This window comes from Heterodontus francisci, chromosome 31 (genome assembly GCF_036365525.1).
Source record: "Heterodontus francisci isolate sHetFra1 chromosome 31, sHetFra1.hap1, whole genome shotgun sequence".
NCBI lineage: Eukaryota > Metazoa > Chordata > Chondrichthyes > Heterodontiformes > Heterodontidae > Heterodontus > Heterodontus francisci.
The window spans coordinates 40,161,753-40,180,643 of record NC_090401.1 but is presented as its reverse complement, the minus strand read 5'-3'; the positions used below and the strand labels follow the sequence as shown (position 1 = coordinate 40,180,643).

The 18,891-nt window shown below is 41.7% G+C and overlaps 1 protein-coding gene across 5 annotated transcripts in view; it reads right to left on the bottom strand.

Annotated features, from left to right (window-relative positions):
• Positions 1-18,508, bottom strand: part of LOC137347179 (S100P-binding protein-like) — a 70,260-nt gene extending 51,752 nt beyond the window's left edge. For 3 of the 5 annotated variants that reach the window (XR_010968903.1, XM_068011363.1, XM_068011366.1), the window contains exon 1: positions 4,227-4,357. The gene's annotated coding sequence lies outside the window, so the exon portion shown is untranslated. Of the gene's footprint in view, positions 1-4,226; positions 4,380-18,441 lie in introns of those variants that run through there. The other 2 variants (XM_068011365.1, XM_068011364.1) reach the window with 2 other exon arrangements.
• Between the last annotated feature and the right edge of the window lie 383 nt (positions 18,509-18,891).

Below are 18,891 nucleotides of genomic sequence, written 5' to 3'. Positions count from 1 at the left end.
TATACAAGACAACTCAGTAGATAAAGACCATCAGGCCCATCACATTGCTGCAGTCCTTCCCACCACACCCTAAACTGGAAAAAATATGCCATAGCTGGGAATGCTCAATTGGTTTTAACAATATTAGGCAACAAACCAAGGCAATGATAAAAGTGAACAAGTGCACACAGGCATCATTTTATAACCTGCACATCAATCACAGCCCTCCTAAAAGTAATTGTGTAAAGTGCTTTACTATATTTCAATGGCAAACCATGTGCTACATAATTGCCAGTAATTTCCTTCTTTATTTATTTTATTTATTTAGAGATACAGCACTGAAACAGGCCCTTCGGCCCACCGAGTCTGTGCCGACCAAGAACCACCCATTTATACTAACCCTACAGTAATCCCATATTCCCTACTGACAATCTGAGTTCATTTTGCTCTCAGTCTGGTTCAGTAAATATACCCAGTCGGATGTGTAGGTAAAATCAATTACTTTATTTGCGCAGTCACCGGCGGACTTACTCTGATACAGCGGCACTGACTCCACCGGAGTCTGTCGGATCCACCAGAGTAAGTGACCGTTTGTGATACAGATACTACAGTTTATACATTAATATTCATGCTGCACCTTCTTGTTTAACCAATCAGTGCGGTACAATTCAACTTCAACCACGTGATAACATGCAGTACATCTGTTATTGAGGTTAACAATACACTCCTTTCTTAATACATACTTGTTACTAACATAATATTGTTTTGCACCAGCAAGATAAAAGAAAGCAGACAAGCAAGATAAATTAGCAAAAAGGAGAGAAGTCAGCAACAAATATTCTGGTCTCACTCCCCACATTTATCATGAGTTCTGTCTCTACCTTGTGACAGTTGATCCTGTTATCTTTATCAAGTTTGCATTCCTAAGTGCTTCATGCAGTCTACAGTTACCCAAAGCAGCGGTCGTATACACTGATAAGAGGGGCCCTACATTCCTTATCAATCACACAGGGATGGACAGGATGTGTTTTACAAGAGTCCATTGCTCCAAACCACAGGGTGCTACACAATCATGCCATAAAGGAACAAATGTCCTTGTAATTACCGGCGTTAGCTAGTCTATACAATTTCACACCTTCAGCCTTTACTTTTAACTATTTCATTGCGGTTTCTGCAACCTTAAATCATACTATCAAAGCTCAGCAAAGCTACTATTCCTAACTTGGCTAAATTTCCCATTAAGCATAGTGCCATGCCTTTCTGCTCACTTCCACACTACCACCTGCCTACACTAGGGGCAATTTACAATGGCCAATTTACCTATTACCTGCAAGTCTTTGGCGGTGGGAGGAAACCGGAGCACCCAGCGAAAACCCACGCAGTCACAGGGAGAACTTGCAAACTCTGCACAGGCAGTACCCAGAATTGAACCCGGGTCCCTGGAGCTGCGAGGCTGTGGTGCTAACCACTGTGCCGCCCATCTGCAATGGATTACTTCAACATTAAAATGTTATGTATCGAGGTCAAGAAAAGATCAGGCTTGCATGTACTCTCCTTCTTAGATGCTAAATTCATCTCCATGTATGTGGCTAAACTACTTCTCCCATCCCCTGGGAGAGAGAAAAGACCAGTAACCAGTTCACGAATGGCCCACCAAAAGTTCCTCACTACCCTCTCAAAGGCAATCAGGCAAGCCCCAGGATGTCCCTAACATTCATTATTCCACAGAATAATTGTAACCTTTCCTCTGCCATGTCATTTTTCAAACATGTGTCTAATGCCTTCTTGAAGGAGTGCAATTCGAACTGCGGTCTGCAAGTGTGCTTCAGCATGCATGCTGCCTAGCTGACCAAAAAAAACTCAGTAAAAGTAACATGCAGTAAATTAACAGATGCAAAAAAAAGTACAGAAATTGAATGAAATATACTAAAATCTGATGATTTTTGCAAATCCATGTCCAGTGACACCAGTTTGAAAATCTATTATCTAAAGCACTTGGTCAGTGTACCAAGGTTAACATCTTTTCTTTGTGATATGCAGTGTCTTTATAGTTTCTATCTTTGTAAACATTCTTCTTCCAAAGTGGGCACAGTTTACAATCAGCCTGGGCATCCAAACTTTGGTAAAAAGGGATGTCAAAATACGATGCAGTTTTATCCTTCAAGAGTTAGAATTGGTCATCTGACATATGTTGATCTTAAAGGCTGACTTTTGTTCAGTATGCTAAACTTGTATTCTTTAATTTCAGTTCTAAAACTCTGTCCCTAAATGCATTATGCAAAGATCTGACATTTCCTTTGGTAGTTTAACCACATTATTGCAGCCAGGTCTATAGGATGAAGTTATATTCAATTAAATGAATTCCCAGGTCACAATTTAAGTTACTGTATTTCGATCAGCATATATAATGTTTTCTGAAATATAAAATTCACTCAAAATACGTACTAGGCTGCATCATGACATTGCACTCAGATACATCTAGTTAGTATTACAATACAGTAGATTTATTCAGACAACTGTATATTTTTAGGTAGACAATCACATCTGTATGTTTTAAGTTTCCACAAACCTTGCAAAATCTTGATTCACACACTATCTACTAACAACGCCAGAGAGAGCTCCGAATTACCTATGGACTGAGTTTGTGAGAATATTTGCATTAGCACAAATTACACAATCTGGTAAGGCATGCAATAACCAGCCTTTTCTTTCACCAATGAATATAAATACACAAGAATGTATTTGTTGAAAGCTCTCAGAGTGACCAAATATCCCATTTGCATCAGCCTGTTCCCCTCCCCGGCGTCTAAACTCACCTCTAACCCTCCCCTCCCCCTCTACATGATGGCTTTCTTTTGTCCATTCCAATTTAAAAACTAAGCAACTCGCTCTAACTCAACTAGTGTTCTACCAAAGAAGTCAATTATTTGCAGCCCCAACCATTCTGAAGTGGCTTGTTTAGCTTGGGCAGTGTGGTACAATATCATCCGTGTATTGGCCTTGCACTGTTAACAATAGTAAAGCTATATGATCTCAGTGGCAGAATCATAGACACAAAATGTGAGCCTACAATTCTGCTGCAAAGTTAAGGCAACCGGCCCTAGCAACATAAATGGAGAAAGTCAATGTATGGATGATCGAGATAAGGAGGCCCAAAAGAAGAAAAGAAGAAAGAAGATGCCACTCTCCTACCATCCAAACTGCATAAGCACCAAAGAAAAAGCACCAAGTTGACAGCCTTGCTTACTGTGATCTACCAATTGAACCCCAGCTGCTCGACTGCCAACTCCCAGTAAGAACCAGAACAATTAAATAATCAAGTATTGTTCACCTACAATAATAATTCTGCATCTAAACTAAATATAAACTGAATTGCGTGTTGCACAACCACGTATGGCACAAGCAGAAAGTACGGAATGAATTTCTCAGACACGGGAAGGATTCCTGCAGAAATTCAGACTTCACCGTCAATGGAAATCTCCCCAATCTCTAAAAAGATTTATATCTTATCCTGCACTTGCGCACCAGGATTAGCTGTTGGATGAGCTGCTTTAGCCGAAACATAGGTTCACTGCCAAATAATGATACAGTAACTAATCCATCAGCTCACAACGATGCATAAACAAGGATATTGTCTTTAGATCAATGAGATTAGTTGCCTGAAAATAAGGAATATTACAGCATATTGGGAGTAAGGAGGAATGGGGTTAAATTTAGATGACTCGAGGAGAAAAATATCTGTGACCTTTATGATTCTACATAAAAACTTTTAATATAAAACTCATTAATTTTCAAATTGATTTCAATTTCTAATTATTTATGTTCCTAACTTACCCATTATACAGTAACATAATATTCTGCATTCCATCATATCCCTTAAAAGTGTACCCTCCACCTCACCCTGAGCAAAACTACAGCTGAACTAAATATCTATGTATAAAACATTAGCTACACGGTAGAGAATGAGGCAGTATCTCAGATTTAGAACCTGGACCACTAACAAAACATTGAACTGTATTATATTTTCTGCCAGCTAAATTATATTTTTTGTTTTACTGTGGTCAAAATAGCCTCAGAAACTATTGACATTGGTTCAGTGTTTACCTAAAATTAACCCAGCCTTCTGACAATTTAAAAGTTATCTTTGCTTCCACATGTTTTAACAATTCCCAAACATTTTCTGACTTCCCGCACCAATATTAGATTTCACCCGTCACCACTTCAGAAGCAACACGTTGTTCACTTACTTTCTCTTGGTTACTTTTGTTGAAAGCTCTGAAAAAGTGACCAAACATCCCATTCTTATCAATCTGTCCCCCTCCCCGGCTCCAAAACTCAACTCTCCTCTCGCCGGGTCCCAAACTCACCTCCGGCTCCCTCACCCGCTCAGCTGTTCCCTGCTCCACCCGCCCAAAAGTGGCGCGCGCAAGCGACCCCGCAATGATGCAGATTGAAGGAGAAGGGAGTCAAGACAATGCACTGGAGTGAAACATCATCGCGTTAGTTGAAAAACACATTCTGATGACCTAACGCTATCCTAAAAAGTAAATACCATTCATTTTGAGAACGGTCTAGATGGTAAGATTAGGAATTGGGTGAAGCTTGTGATCATAACCCAATTTGAATTGGATGAGGTATCTGTAAAAGGATTCCCAATCTATGAGACTCAATCAAAGTGGGTCGGACTTGCAGATTTCCTACTTGACGACAGTGACTACACTTCAAAAGTGCTGAAATGGCTGTAATGCCCTTTGCCACCTCCTGAGGTCATTAAGGCACTATATAAGGCAGGACAGACACAGCAGAGGTAGTGGGACAGTGGTCTACAGTAGGGAGGGAGTTGCCCTGGGAGTCCTCAACGTCGACTCCGGACCCCATGAAGTCTCATGGCATCAGGTCAAACATGAGCAAGGTAACCTCCTACTGATTACCACCTACCGCCCTCCCTCAGCTGATGAGTCAGTGTTCCTCCATGTTAAACACCACTTGGAGGAAGCACTGAGGGTGGCAAGGGCACCAAATGTACTCTGGGAGGGGGACTTCAATGTCCATCACCAAAAGTGGCTCGGTAGCAGCACTACTGACCGAGCTGGCCGAATACTAAAGGACATAGCTGCTAGACTGGGTCTGCGGCAGGTGGTGGGGGAACCAACACGAGGGGAAAACATACTTGACATTGTCCCCACCAATCTGTCTGCCACAGATGCTTCTGTCCATGACTGTATTGGTAGGAGTGACCAACACACAGTCCTTGTGGAGACAAAGTCCTGCATTCACATTGAGGATACCGTCCATCGTGTTGTGTGGCACTACCACCGTGCTAAATGGGATAAATTTCGAATAGATCTAGCAATGCAAAACTGGACATCCATGAGGCGCTGTGGGCCATCAGCAGTAGCAGAACTGTACTCAACGACAATCTGTAACCTCATGGCCTGGCATATCCCCCACTCTACCATTACCATCAAGCCAGGAGACCAACCCTGGTTCAATGAAGAGTGCAGGAGGGCATGCCAGCAGCAGCACCAGGCATACCTCAAAATGAGGTGTCAACCTGGTGAAGCTACAACACAGGACTACTTGTGTGCCAAACTGCATAAGCAACATGCAATAGACAGAGCTAAACGATCCCATAACCAATGGATCAGATCTAAGTTCTGCAGTCCTGCCATACCCAGCCGTGAATGGTGGTGGACAATTAAACAACTAACTGGAGGAGGTGGCTCCACAAATATCCCCATCCTCAATGATGGGGGAGCCCAGCACATCAGTGCGAAAGATAAGGCAGAAGCATTTGCAACAATCTTCAGCCAGAAGTGCCGAGTTGTTGATCAATCTCGGCCCCCTCCTGAAGTCCCCAGCATTACAGATGCCAGACTTCAGTCAATTTGATTCACTCCGCATGATATCAAGAAACGACTGAAGGCACTGGATACTGCAAAGGCTGTGGGTCCTGACAATATTCCAGCAATAATACTGAAGACCTGTGCACCAGAATTTGCCGTACCCCTAGCCAAGTTGTTCCAGTACAGCTACAACACTGGCATCTACCTGGCAATGTGGAAAATTGCCCAGGTATGTCCTGTACACAAAAAGTAGGACAAGTCCAACCCGGCCAATTACCACCCCATCAGTCTACTCTCAATCATCAGCAAAGTGATGGAAGGTGTCATCAACAGTGCCATCAAGCAGCACTTGCATAGCAATAATCTGCTCAGTGATACTCAGTTTGGGTTCCGACAGGGCCACTCAGCACCTGACCTCATTACTGCCTTGGTTCAAACATGGATAAAAGAGCTGAACTCAAGAGGTGAGATGAGAGTGACTGCCCTTGACATCAAGGCAGCATTTGACTGCATCAAGGAGCTCTAGCAAAACTGGAGTCAATGGGAATCAGGGGGAAAACTCTCTGCTGGTTGGAGTCATACCTAGCGCAAAGAAAGATGGTTGTGGTTGTTGGAGGTCAATCATCTGAGCTCCAAGACATCACTGCAGGAGTTCCTCAGGGTAGTGTCCTAGGCCCAACCATCTTCAGCTGCTTCAACAATGACCTTCCTTCAATCATAAGGTCAGAAGTGGGGATGTTCGCTGATGATTGCACGATGTTCATCATCATTCGCGACTCCTCAGATACTGAAGCAGTCTGTGTTGAAATGCAGTAAGATCTGGACAATATCCAGGCTTGGGCTGATAAGTGGCAAGAAACATTTGCACCCCACAAGTGCCAGGCAATGACGATATCCAACAAGAGAGAATCTAACCATCTTCTCTTGACATTCAATGGCATTACCATCGCCGAAACCCAGACTATCAACATCCTAGGGGCTACCATTGACCAGAAACTGAACTGGAGTAGCCATATAAATACCGTGGCTACTGGAACAGGTCAGAGGCTAGGAATCCTGCAGCAAGTAACTCACTTCCTGACTCCCCAAAGCCAGTCCATCTACAAGGCACAAGTCAGGAGTGTGATGGAATACTCTCCAATTGCCTGGATGGGTGCAGCTCCAACAAAACTCAAGAAGCTCGACACCATCCAGGACAAAGCAGCCCACTTGATTGGCACCACATCTACAAACATTCACTCCCTCCACCAACGACGCACAGTGGCTGCAGTGTGTACCGTCTACAAGATGCACTGCAGCAATGCACCAAGGCTCCTTAGACAGCACCTTCCAAACCCGTGAACTCTACCAACTAGAAGTGGTTAGCACTGCAGCCTCACAGCTCTAGCGACCCGGGTGGAGTTTGCAAGTTCTCCCTGTGACGGCGTGGGTTTTCGCCGGGTGCTCCGGTTTCCTCCCACAGCCAAAGATTTGCAGGTTGATAGGTAAATTGGCCATTATAAATTGCCCCTAGTATAGGTAGCTGGTCGGGGAATTGAGGGAAGGTGGGGATGTGATAGGAATATGGGATTAATGTAGGATTAGTATAAATGGGTGGTTGATGGTCAGCATGTGGAAGTGAGCAGAAAGGCATGGCACTATGCATAATGGGAAATTTAGCCAAGTTAGGAATAGTAGCCTTGCTGAGCTTTGATAGTATGATTTAAGGTTGCAGAAACCGCAATTAAATAGTTAAAAGTAAAGGCCAAAGGTGTGAAATTGTATAGACTAGCTAAGGCCTGTAATTATAAGGACATCTGTTCCTTTATGGCATGATTGTGTAGCACCCTGTGGTTTGGAGCAATGGACTCTTGTAAAACACATGCTATCCATCCCTGTGTGATTGATAATAAGAAATGTAGGGCCCCTCCTATCAGTGTATACCGCTGCCTTGGGTAACTGTAGACTGCATGAAGCACTTAGGAATGCAAACTTGATAAGATAACAGGATCAACTGTCACAAGGTAGAGACAGAACTCATGATAAATGTGGGGAGTGAGACCAGAATGTTTATTGCTGACTTCTCTCCTTTTGCTAATTTATCTTGCTTGTCTGCTTTCTTTTATCTTGCTGGTGAAAAACAATATTATGTTAGTAACAAGTATGTATTAAGAAAGGAGTGTATTGTTAACCTCAATAACAGATGTACTGCACCTTATTACATGGTTGAAGTTGAATTGTACCGCACTGATTGGTTAAACAAGGAGGTGTAGCATGAATCTTAATGTATAAACAGTAGTATCTGTATCACAAACGGACACTTACTCTGGTGGATCTGACAGACTCCGGTGGAGTCAGTGCCGCTGTATCAGAGTAAGTCCGCCGGCGACTGCGCAAATAAAGTAATTGATTTTACCTACGCATCCGACTGGGTATATTTACTGAACCAGACTGAGGGCAAAAAGAACTCAGATTGTCATTTGGTGTCAGAAGTGGAATCTCAACAGACGACCGCTGATCATCAGCGAAATCAGAATCAGACTAGTCTTGGATGGAGAGAGAGGAAATGGGCCCCCAATGTGAGTAGTTGAAACATGACCATGTCGGTTTTCCTCTGTCTCGTAGTCTGATAAAAGTTTGATCACTCACTTATGGTCAGGTAAGATCGTCTGGACGAGAACAACGATCAGTCTGGCGGATTAGAGAAGACAAGGTTCAGGCGATGTAGATACGACTGAAGGTCAGGTTACCCGGCTGGGAACTGATATGCGCAAAGAGGGGCTCCAGCCGTGAGGTTAAAGTTTTATTTTTTTAGGTCAGGTTCAGTCATTTAGTTTAGACCACGGCTGATGGGACTGAAATAAAGTTTTTTTTTAGGTCAGGTTTAGTCGTTTAGTTTAGACTACGGCTGATGGGACTGAAATAAAGTTTTATTTTTAGGTCAGGTTTAGTGGTTTAGTTTAGACTACGGCTGATGGGACTGAGGTTAAAGTTAAAGTGTTAATCAGGTTCAGTCTGCTCCTTTAGAGGACGCTGATGGGACTGAGGTTAAAGTTAAAGTTGGTCGCGACTGAAGGCTTAAGCAGGTTGTTTTAGAACGACTGAGGGTTTATTTTTAAGGTTCGAATAATAATTTGTAAGTAATTTTAACTGTTTAAATAATAATTCGTAAGTAATTTTAACTCTTGGACTATAGGGGCGAGCAACGTAGTTCAAGAATAGTTTGTGATAATGGGAAACTGTTTAGATAATACAAGTGATCCATCCTGTCCATTACAAGTTCTGTGTGATAAATATCCGGATAAAGGGAAAGACTTCAGATAATTATCGGCAGCCTTAAATAAGAAATTAGGAGACCAATGGCCCTTAGGGGGGACAAAAGACTTGGAAGTAGCTAAAAAAGTCCAAGAACAAAATCTGGAAACAAAATAAAAGGGAATAGGGCCAAAGAATTAATTGGATTATGGAGACAATATTGTCAGGAGGAAAGAGATAGAACCCTCCTATCAAGTTGGCAAGAAAACGCCCTTAAATTAGGAATATCGATTAGTGAAGGGGGAAACCAAAAGACTCTAAAAATTCCGTTGATCCCAACATTAACTGCGCCTGTTCGTCTCCTTGTGTGTGGTTCGTCCTTTGTTTGTGTTACTGTGTCTATTCGTTTTCTTGTGTCTTGTTCGTTTTCTTTCGTTTTAATGCTGCTTGATTCATAGAAAAGAACTAGGGTTTGAGAAATTAGAAGGAAGAATGGGCTTGACGGCTTGTAAGGAAGAAGGGCTCCCCGGGGATAGGTAAACCATGTCCTCTGGAGAGAGGCGGCCCACGTCCGTTTGCCCCCTCGAGGAAGACGCAGAAGCGCCACGGTAGATACGTGTTTTTAAAGATAGGTATGTTTTAGAGTAAAAACAAGTTACTGTGTCTTTGATTTGAATGTGTGACTGTTGGAAGCTTCCTTGAATTGAATGTCTCTGGGATGTACAAATTGTGTTCTGTAGAACTGACTGTCGTTAACTCTTTGTTGTCTGGCTTTAATGTTGAAAGCAGGAGTCTATTAAGTTGTTTGGAATTGAATGAGTGTGAAAAGTGATTGTTGAGTGTGTTTATTTCAATTTAGTGTTGTGCACCCAGGAATGGGATATAAAATTGAATTATATTTTAAGTTAAAGTTTTATTTTTTTTAAGTTGGTTTTGCAACTGTGAAAAGGCAATGAACAATTTTCTAAGAGATAAGCTTCAGCCTTGAAGGTCTGAAGATGTCTGGCAGAAATCCAATTGAAGCAGTGTTTTGGGCTTCAGATTGGATTTTTCCGCCAAGGTCTAGTTTGAGGGTTAGAACATTGTTTTAATTGAAAACTCTGCTATTGTTTTATTTTACAGTCTAAACTTGAAGACATGTTTACTGACTGTTTTTAAGCAGTAAATGTTAAAAGATCGAATATTGTTTTAAGGGAGAGAAGGATAAAAAAAAAGGAGATAATGGGAAAGATTTGTGTAAGGACCTAGTGTTAAGTCTTTTGTTGTAAGAATGTCAAATAACTTTTTCTTTAGTTTTTGGTTTTATTACAGGCTTTTGAAAAGGCACCTGAAGAAAGAACAAGAAGAATGACGTAATTTACCATCTTAAAAAAAAAAGCACGTGCTATTCTGTTCTGTGTGTAGTTAATAAGTATTATAAGTTAATAAGTCTGAGTTAAGTTTATACGATTAAGGTTAATTGACCTGCTAAGCTGAAAAACTGGAAATTTCATTTGTGGCCACAATGAACTCTCAAGTTTATTATGTCATGTTTTGGAGGAGTCTTCAGTTCCGGACACAAGACTCGTTCATATAACATTGGCAGTTTTGATTTTTAAATATTATTGCAGTGAATTGGAATTTGGAATCATCTTTGTTAAAAAAAAATAATAATCCTTGGATTAGAAACCTCTTATAAAAGATGCAAGATAAAAAAAAAAGAGTTTGGAAACAATTGGAGTTTAATCTAAAATGCTGTCTTTCCTGATGGAGATGCTTTCCTTGGGGTTGGAAAACAACAAAAGCATTTGGGGCATTTTCAACTTCAAAGGAGAGCAACCCTAAGGATACCAAAAGTATTGAAAAAGTTTAAAATGGACAGTTCTTTTCGATCAGAAAAGAAAGGTTACGTAAAGTGACGCAGCTGAGAATGTTTTGCTCCGCCCCCTTGGAGACAAACAAAGAACTTAACCTGCTGCAGCTTTTTTGCATTGCTGAGAGTCAAATATATATAATGGACATTATTAAACCTTAAAATTTAAATTGACAGATAGAATTGGACAAATTAACCCACTGGGCTCAGGGGCAGAGCCACAATGGATTCTTTTTAAGCAGGTAACGGCAGGTTCCAAGGCCACATGAGAACTGATGCCACAGCAAGAGATCTAGCAGCTTTGAGAATTTAAGACCTTAATTGCAGACATCAAATGTCACAGCATCTTTATCAATGAGACAAAGTGCTTGAGAAGGAGAGATAGTTGCAAGCACTTCTGTCTTTAACGTACAAAAAGTACAACCAAGTCTGGGCATGAGAAATTGGAATCAATAAACAAAATTTAATTGATATGAGTGGTTATTTAAAGCACTCAAAGGGAAATTTATCTGATATTTAAGAGGACAATCAAAGTTTAGAAAAAGCAAATCAGTGGTTTACTGTGTTGGACATTAGCAATGGGTTCTGGTCCATACCGTTGGCACAAGAGTGTCAATATAAATTTGCGTTTACGTTCCAGGGACAACAGTACATCTGGATGTGTCTCTCCCAGGGATTTTATAATAATTGATCGATATTCCACCTTCCTCCAGAAGGTCAGAGTGAAAGTTAAGCTGAAAAAGGCACAGATAATTAAGGAAAACGTTTCTTATTTGGGAATAGTAGTAACATAGGAAAAGCATGAGACAGAGCAAAAGTGAGTGCAGACAATCCTCGAACTCCCCCTAGCGCAAGATATTAAAGCTCTAAGAAAAAAAAAGGGACAGTTCCTATTCCAGGTTGTGAGATTAAACAGACAAAAACACCAACACCCACGATTACCTCCACATCCGAATTACCGACGAGTAAGGTTACGACCCAGCAGTCACAAGTGACTGGTCTCCCTTGCCCTGCCTTGACTACAGGACCAGAAAATGGACTTGCGATAATAAAAAACTAATAAAATTGTATATGATAATATAAAGCTTGAGTTGGTACCGGTAATATTGAATATCTCAGATATCCAGCTACCTGGCTGGTGCCCTGAGAAGACCCGAGAGTTGTAAAAGGTATTACTGTAACAATTGCTGAGACAGGAATTTGGTAATGAGGGAATATAAAGGGAAAGAGACATAAACATAGTTTAGTGAATGACGCAGCCACAGTCCTTAATACGGGAACTTCAATTGTCAGTACTATAGATTTGGAAAATGTGGACCAGAATGTTAGAACTCTTAGTCAGCTAGTAAAGGATATTTTGAAAAAGGAACAAAAGGGACAGAGTGGTGTAGCTAAAGTAGGAAAGGACTTGATGAATACGGTGACAGGAAGGGTGATGAGACTGCCAAGGTATGTCGTAGCAGGTAGTAAGGAAGTAGGCCCCATGAGAGAAAGGGTTAAAGATTTGTGAAGGAGCTGTGCAGACAACTGCACAAAGTGAGGCAAGAGGTTCTATAGAAACATGATAGAGGAACAGACAAAGGTGCCTGTTGTGGGAGACAAAGTAATGGTAAAGGGAAGGGCCGATGGAAATACATGGTCCCAACTGAAAAAATATAATCAAGGGAATAATGGTAGTATTGATAGGCATTGGATTATTTTTTTTAGATTAGAGATACAGCACTGAAACAGGCCCTTCGGCCCACCGAGTCTGTGCCGAACATCAACCACCCATTTATACTAATCCTACACTAATCCCATATTCCCAACAAACATCCCCACCTGTCCCTATATTTCCCTACCACCTACCTATACTGGTGACAATTTATAATGGCCAATTTACCTATCAACCTGCAAGTCTTTTGGCTTGTGGGAGGAAACCCACGCAGACACAGGGAGAACTTGCAAACTCCACACAGGCAGCACCCAGAAGCGAACCCGGGTCCCTGGAGCTGTGAGGCTGCGGTGCTAACCACTGCGCCACTGTGCCGCCCCATTATTAGATGGGTTACTAACTGGGCAAGGATTGTGGGGAATGAAACCCGAGCACAACGGGACCATATAGATAATTTCGAAAGAGTAGAGATGATAAGAATATAAATTAACTCCTGGATTCCCCAGGACATGTTCGGTCCCCACAGGTAGACATGTATCCCTCATCGGGGGATACTCACAACATGGACAAGCACCTGGTGACCACCAGGGCAGTGTGTTTAAATTACAGATATAACCACTAGTGGCGAATGGGAAAGAACCGGACTGCAGTGGCTGTGGGGCCTGATGCTAATATCCGGAGAGGAAGAACAAAGACCCGGTAATGGATGCACAACGGATTAATGAAAGGAGTATTAATATGGACTATATGAACTATGGGGCATTGCACAACATGTTGGATGGGAAGTGTATAACGGTGAGTAAACCTACTTGACTGCATGGCTTACGGTGAATCCGGGCAAAGATGCAGTATGTGTACGGTGTTCCACAGATGACCGTGCTAACTGCGTGACCAGACAGAAAGGGGAAGGGGTAACTGAGAGCTGTGTCTTTGGAATTGTTTGTGCCCCTCCCATTGGGCAACAGATGATAAGGAAAGTTGAAAGGAACATGGATGTGTGGGGGTACATCGAACCCAGGGGAAGCGTTGTATGATAATGTTAAACATGAGATTGTGCCTGTCCTGGTCAATATCTCAGAGATGCAAATGCCGGGATATTGTACGGAACAGGCAAGAAATATGTATAGTGTATTAAGTAAGATTGTAATGCAGCAGGCTGCCGATGCCATGGGTGCCACTAGATTTAGAGGTCAGGATCAGCTTTATAGAACAGAGAGGGGGATAGTTAATGACGTTGCTACCGGATTCAATACCGGTGCCTCCATAGTAAACTCATTAGATTTAGATATACAAGGTTTAGTTTAGTTTAGTTTAGAGATACAGCACTGAAACAGGCCCTTTGACCCACTGAGTCTGTGCCGACCATCAACCACCCATTTTTACTAATCCTACACTAATTCCTTCCACATCCCCACCTTCCCTATATTTCCCTACCACCTACCTATGCTAGGGGCAATTTATAATGGCCAATTAACCTATCAACCAGCAAGTCTTTGGCATGAATGAAAAGATGGAACACCTTAAAGGAGTAATGAAGGGACTCTTAAAGAGAGCAGAGAAAAATCAGGAGGATCAGACCAATCTGGGAAAAGAGGGCACGGAGATACAATTAGACGGAATTACAATATTAGAGGCACATGCCAGAACCGTCAACTACCTCATAGATAGAGAACCAGGAAGATGCCGCAAAGCTAAGGCAGGGACAACTCGGTCACGCTTATGGCTTGTGGATGGTGGGACAGACTCGACACAACCTCGATCAGATCCAAAGGGGGGAGGTGCCCGATTGAATAGACAGCCCATATCTGGCTCGGCTAGCCGAGAGAAAAGGGACACTGGACAATTGTACTCCGAAAGTACTCACCAGAGTATACCCAGTGATCCCAGATTGTGAAATGGGCAAAGCTACAGGAGTGGCAATAGTCCTGATGATCCCAATAGTCACTGTAGGGACTCAGGGCCAAGTAACCAGTAACATATAATATTAGTGAACAGTGACATTTCAAATAATGAAAGTGTTTGTAGTACATATGGTCCGTGGATGTTAGAACAAACGATGGAAAATTGGAGGCAAATTGATGCAGGACAGGTACCAGTTTGGATAAATTACACCCAGTTGGAGGATTTAGCTAGTCACACAAATGATAAAATTATCAGGGGCTAAATCAGAAAACTTAAAGTATGGAAAGGTCAGGAATGTGTAAATACAGGATCTATGAGTATTGGAGTAGTGTTGGGAATACCTGTAATTCTGAGAGATAAGTTAGGGATGCAATTATACAAAGTAGAAAATACAGGAGTGATAAGGGGAAAGATTACATAAAATACAATGATATTTTACCCTATGTTATGGAAATTGGAAAAGAAGTAATTGGAACAACATTGTCCATTGTCTGAGTGTAGTCTGGAAAACCAGGTGATCATATGTCCTCATCCTAAATACAAAACGGCAGGATCAAAATGTGGATTTAATGCCACTGTAAATTGCATCATGAAGACTAGGAAAGCATTGTCAGGGTTAACCCATGTGGCCTATATGGAAAAGGGGAGATATTGCTTAACCACCACAGTGAAGGAGTACCAGTATGGACATAAACGGACTTGGCCGGTGAGCAACAGTACATTTTGGTTCAACCCACAAATACCAACCCGAGTAGGGAAGATGGAGTTGGTAGAGATACATAAACAAAAGTCAGAAACGATAACAGTGACAGAAAGTATTAAGGAGAACTTGACAAATTACCTCCAGGAATATGAATATACTATTCAGCCATTGCCCACACGCTTGGGTAAAGAGAGACAGCAGCGAGAAGTCATTGCTGTAGTGTACTACAATCTGGAACAACAGTCGAAGATGCTACAAGATGAGATTGACGAGATAAATGATTCTACCTGGCAGGAGGACTTATGGAACTGGGGGTCAGACGTGCAGATACATCCCTGGTTTAGAATTATCTCCCATGTCCTGATAGTGGTTTTGGGTATCATGGTGTTAGATGTGACATACTTAATTTGGCAACTTAAGAAATTAATTAGGCAATGTAAGAGGATGTATGAACACAGGTTGGACAGCTACCCAAAAAGCAATTAGTGTTCGAACTTGCTCTGTCAAAGGAGGGACAATTAGTTATGCCATAAAAGGGTAATTGTATAACCTTTTCATATATACTTAAAATGAATTAATGAATGATCAATGTACTCTAAGAATGAAATTGTATTATGTTTGTACAATCGATTATGTAACAGTGATGCTTAAATGAAATTGTAATTGTACAAGTGTACCACCTTTTATGTTGTAAACAAGTAATTGAAGCCCCTGCAAAACTTATGCCTTTACAGAGTTCCCGCAGGCCCCTCTTGTGGCACAAGCAGGCAACGCATTGAGTGTGACCCTCTGGGTATTGAAGGCCGTTTCTAGACAAATAGAGACCATCAAAGGCACCTAGGTGGGATCAAGGGAAGGATTCTTAAAAGTGTTTTGAAGAATCAAAGGGGGGACTGTGAGAACAGAATTTTAAGAACAGAATTTTATGGGGACATTTAAGATGAAATAATTAATCAATCATGTATTGCTAACAAGCTAGCTTCAGTGCTGCAGGGAGGGATTGCTTATCAGAAATGACTTCATGACTTCACAGCAAGTCGCAGAGGCAACTTGGCCTTGCAACTGGTACAGCGCAATAGCAGAAGGAGACATTGTGCTTTAACAGCACTCTTCTTATCTCATCACTGAGACATGACACAATCCTAAGGAACAGTTAGTGTGAGAAACATACTGACCAGGCCAACCCACGCCCCTTGTTCGAGGGTGGCTCAGTCTACCCTTCTGATTCAGCAGTTGCTGAGCTTTTTGCTTCTATATTATACTGTTTAAGTGTTATTTGAGTAAATAGATTCATATAATCCTAGTAAATATATATATTCATATATACGTGGATCAGTAGAGAGGTTATCATAGAATGATAAAAGGGGGGAATGTGGAAGTGAGCAGAAAGGCATGGCACTATGCTTAATGGGAAATTTAGCCAAGTTAGGAATAGTAGCCTTGCTGAGCTTTGATAGTATGATTTAAGGTTACAGAAACCGCAATGAAATAGTTAAAAGTAAAGGCCGAAGGTGTGAAATTGTATAGACTAGCTAACGCCGGTAATTATAAGGACATCTGTTCGTTTATGGCATGATTGTGTAGCACCCTGTGGTTTGGAACAATGGACTCTTGTAAAATACATGCTATCCATCCCTGTGTGATTGATAATAAGAAATGTAGGGCCCCTCTTATCAGTGTATACCGCTGCCTTGGGTAACTGTAGACTGCATGAAGCACTTAGGAATGCAAACTTGATAAGATAACAGGATCAACTGTCACAAGGTAGAGACAGAACTCATGATAAATGTGGGGAGTGAGACCAGAATGTTTGTTGCTGACTTCTCTTCTTTTGCTAATCTATCTTGCTTGTCTGCTTTCTTTTATCTTGCTGGTGCAAAACAATATTATGTTAGTAACAAGTATGTATTAAGAAAGGAGTGTATTGTTAACCTCAATAACAGATGTACTGCATGTTATCACATGGTTGAAGTTGAATTGTACCGCACTGATTAGTTAAACAAGAAGGTGTAGCATGAATCTTAATGTATAAACAGTAGTATCTGTATCACAAACGGACACTTACTCTGGTGGATCTGACAGACTCCGGTGGAGTCAGTGCCGCTGTATCAGAGTAAGTCCGCCGGCGACTGCGCAAATAAAGTAATTGATTTTGCCTACGCATCCGACTCGGTATATTTACTGAACCAGACTGAAGCCAAAAAGAACTCAGATTGTCAAGCACAGACTTGGTAGGCCGAAGGGCCTGTTTCAGTGCTGTATCTCTAAATAAATAAAAAAAATAAAATAAAATAAAAATAGAAGGACAAGAGCAGCAAATACGTGGGAACATTACCACCTGCAAGTTCCCGTCCAAGCCACACACCATCCTGACTTGGAACTATATCGCCGTTCCTTCACTGTCGCTGGGTCAAAATCCTGGAACTCCATTCTTAACAGCACTGTGGGTGTACCCACCCCACATGGACTGCAGCGGTTCAAGAAAGCAGCTCACCACCACCTTCTCAAGGGCAATTAGGGATGGGCAATAAATGCAGGCCTCGCCAGCAATGCCCACATCCTATGAATGAATAAAAAAATACGTCTTTTTTTAGGTAAGAAATGATAGAAGAAAAACATTTTATCCGTAGTGAAAGATTTGCTTGTGTTCCTAAAATAAGAATGGCTGCATGAAATGAGCAACAACTTATATTTTATATAGCACCTTCAACATAATAAAATATCCCAAGGCTGTTCACGGCAGTATTATAAAACAAAATAAGACATCAAGCTACATAAGGAGATATTAGGTCAAATGACCAAAAGCTTGGTCAAACAGGTAGGTTTTAAAGAGTGTGTAAAAGGAGGAAAGTGAGGTGGAGAGGTGTAGGGAGGGTATTCCAGAGCTTAAGGCCAAGGCAACTGAAAGTACTGCCATCAATGGTGGAGCGATTAAAATTGGGAAAGCTCAAGAAGCCAAAAAGAAATGAGCATAGATATCTCGGAAGGTCGTGGGGCTGGAGGAGATTACAAAGCTAGGGAGGGGTGAGACCATGGAGGGATTTGAAAACAAGGATGAGAATTTTAAAATCAAGATGTTGCTTGACCGGGAGCCAAGCATTGGGGTGCAAGGTGAACGGGACTTGGTACGAGGTATGGAAGAGAAAGGGAATGATATAGTGAAGAAATAAGATAAAGAAGCAAAGAGGGAGTGGGGGCTGACAGGGAATGAGCAAAACACATGCAATGTGTGAGTGCAAGTGGGAATGAGAGGTAAAGAGAGAGTTATTACCTTTTTTCAATGTCACTCTTTCATTGTACCTGTCTCAACAGAATGAGCACATCATTTGCAATCCCTTCTCCAATGCCTGTGTGTTCACTTCTAGTGTGTCCAAATGCTGAGATAGCAGATGTAATGGCACCACTAAGCTATTTTGTTACTGAAATAACTAAGTTCGATCCTTGTACGGGCTCCAATCACATTACGTCATGCCTTCAGTGGTAATGAATGAAAGAAATCATGTCAAAGTGATCAACAGCCGACGATTCGAGTTCTTTTTGCCCTCAGACTGGTTCAGTAAATATACCGAGTCGGATGAGTAGGTAAAATCAATTACTTTATTTGCGCAGTCGCCGGCGGACTTACTCTGATACAGCGGCACCGACTCAAACGGAGTCGGTCGAGTCCACCAGAGTAAGTGCCCCTCCCGAATACAGATACTACCGTATATACATTACGGTT